The sequence below is a fragment of the Nerophis ophidion genome, unplaced genomic scaffold (assembly GCF_033978795.1).
Source record: "Nerophis ophidion isolate RoL-2023_Sa unplaced genomic scaffold, RoL_Noph_v1.0 HiC_scaffold_408, whole genome shotgun sequence".
Taxonomy (NCBI): domain Eukaryota; kingdom Metazoa; phylum Chordata; class Actinopteri; order Syngnathiformes; family Syngnathidae; genus Nerophis; species Nerophis ophidion.
The window spans coordinates 7,389-10,000 of record NW_026907324.1 but is presented as its reverse complement, the minus strand read 5'-3'; positions in this window follow the sequence as shown (position 1 = coordinate 10,000).

Here is a 2,612-nt window from a genome sequence, read left to right as displayed (position 1 = left end):
TTCTCAAATTGTCCCCCACTTTCGCTGGTTCACTCCTGGGTATCTTTTGGTCATTCCCGGGGGTCCCGGAGCTCGCGCAGCTCGCTGCGGGGCTTCTGGAACTCCATCCTGGGTAGGATTTTTAAACAATTTCGGACCTTTTTCCAACTTTTTCTCAAATTGTCCCCCACTTTTGATGGTTCACTTCTGGGTGCCTTTTGGTCATTCCCGGTGTTCCTGCGGCTCGCGCAGCTCGCTGCGGGGCTTCTGGAACTCCATCCTGGGTAGGATTTTTAATCAATTTCGGACCTTTTTCCAACTTTTTCTCAAATTGTCCCCCACTTTCGCTGGTTCACTTCTGGGTGCCTTTTGGTCATTCCCGGTGTTCCTGCGGCTCGTGCAGCTCGCTGCGGGACTTCTGGAACTCCATCCTGGGTAGGATTTTTAAACAATTTCGGACCTTTTTCCAACTTTTTCCTCAAATTGTCCCCCACTTTCGCTGGTTCACTCCTGGGTATCTTTTGGTCATTCCCGGGGGTCCCGGAGCTCGCGCAGCTCGCTGCGGGGCTTCTGGAACTCCATCCTGGGTAGGATTTTTAAACAATTTCGGACCTTTTTCCAACTTTTTCTCAAATTGTCCCCCACTTTTGATGGTTCACTTCTGGGTGCCTTTTGGTCATTCCCGGTGTTCCTGCGGCTCGCGCAGCTCGCTGCGGGGCTTCTGGAACTCCATCCTGGGTAGGATTTTTAATCAATTTCGGACCTTTTTCCAACTTTTTCTCAAATTGTCCCCCACTTTCGCTGGTTCACTTCTGGGTGCCTTTTGGTCATTCCCGGTGTTCCTGCGGCTCGTGCAGCTCGCTGCGGGACTTCTGGAACTCCATCCTGGGTAGGATTTTTAAACAATTTCGGACCTTTTTCCAACTTTTTCTCAAATTGTCCCCCACTTTCGCTGGTTCACTTCTGGGTGCCTTTTGGTCATTCCCGGTGTTCCCGCGGCTCGTGCAGCTCGCTGCGGGACTTCTGGAACTCCATCCTGGGTAGGATTTTTAATCAATTTCGGACCTTTTTCCAACTTTTTCTCAAATTGTCCCCCACTTTTGATGGTTCACTTCTGGGTGCCTTTTGGTCATTCCCGGTGTTCCTGCGGCTCGTGCAGCTCGCTGCGGGACTTCTGGAACTCCATCCTGGGTAGGATTTTTAATCAATTTCGGACCTTTTTCCAACTTTTTCTCAAATTGTCCCCCACTTTTGATGGTTCACTTCTGGGTGCCTTTTGGTCATTCCCGGTGTTCCTGCGGCTCGTGCAGCTCGCTGCGGGGCTTCTGGAACTCCATCCTGGGTAGGATTTTTAATCAATTTCGGACCTTTTTCCAACTTTTTCTCAAATTGTCCCCCACTTTTGATGGTTCACTTCTGGGTGCCTTTTGGTCATTCCCGGTGTTCCTGCGGCTCGTGCAGCTCGCTGCGGGACTTCTGGAACTCCATCCTGGGTAGGATTTTTAATCAATTTCGGACCTTTTTCCAACTTTTTCTCAAATTGTCCCCCACTTTTGATGGTTCACTTCTGGGTGCCTTTTGGTCATTCCCGGTGTTCCTGCGGCTCGTGCAGCTCGCTGCGGGGCTTCTGGAACTCCATCCTGGGTAGGATTTTTAATCAATTTCGGACCTTTTTCCAACTTTTTCTCAAATTGTCCCCCACTTTTGATGGTTCACTTCTGGGTGCCTTTTGGTCATTCCCGGTGTTCCTGCGGCTCGCGCAGCTCGCTGCGGGGCTTCTGGAACTCCATCCTGGGTAGGATTTTTAATCAATTTCGGACCTTTTTCCAACTTTTTCTCAAATTGTCCCCCACTTTTGATGGTTCACTTCTGGGTGCCTTTTGGTCATTCCCGGTGTTCCTGCGGCTCGTGCAGCTCGCTGCGGGACTCGTGGAACTCCATCCTGGGTAGGATTTTTAAACAATTTGGTACTTTTTCCTCCTTTTCCTCCATTTTTCCCCCACTTTCGCTGGTTCACTTCTGGGTGCCTTTTGGTCATTCCCGGTGTTCCTGCGGCTCGTGCAGCTCGCTGCGGGACTTGTGGAACTCCATCCTGGGTAGGATTTTTAAACAATTTGGTACTTTCTCCTCCTTTTCCTCCATTTTTCCCCCACTTTCGCTGGTTCGCTTCTGGGTGCCTTTTGGTCATTCCCGGTGTTCCTGCGGCTCGTGCAGCTCGCTGCGGGACTTGTGGAACTCTACCCTGGGTGGGATCATATGATTTTCAACCCATTTTGGACCTTTTTCCCGACTTTCCCTCCATTTCCCTCCCACTTTCGATGGTCCACTCCTGGGTGTCTTTTGGTCATTCCCGGGACCCGGGAAGCCTCGGGCCTGCGGCGGGACTTGTGGATCTCCATGCTGGGCATGATTTTATGAGTTTTCTGGACTTTCTCTTCCCCGGGACCCGGGAGGCACGCGGCTGGACGTTATGCCCCCTAAAATCCCTCCCTTTGCTCGTAAGGCCAATTTTCCTCCGGATTTACTCTCTATAGACCCCAAGGAAAAAAATACCCGACCGGCGTCCATTTTTGACATCGGTCTCCAATCTAGGGCACGCGGGCCGAAAGCGGTACGCCGGTTCCGAAATCCGG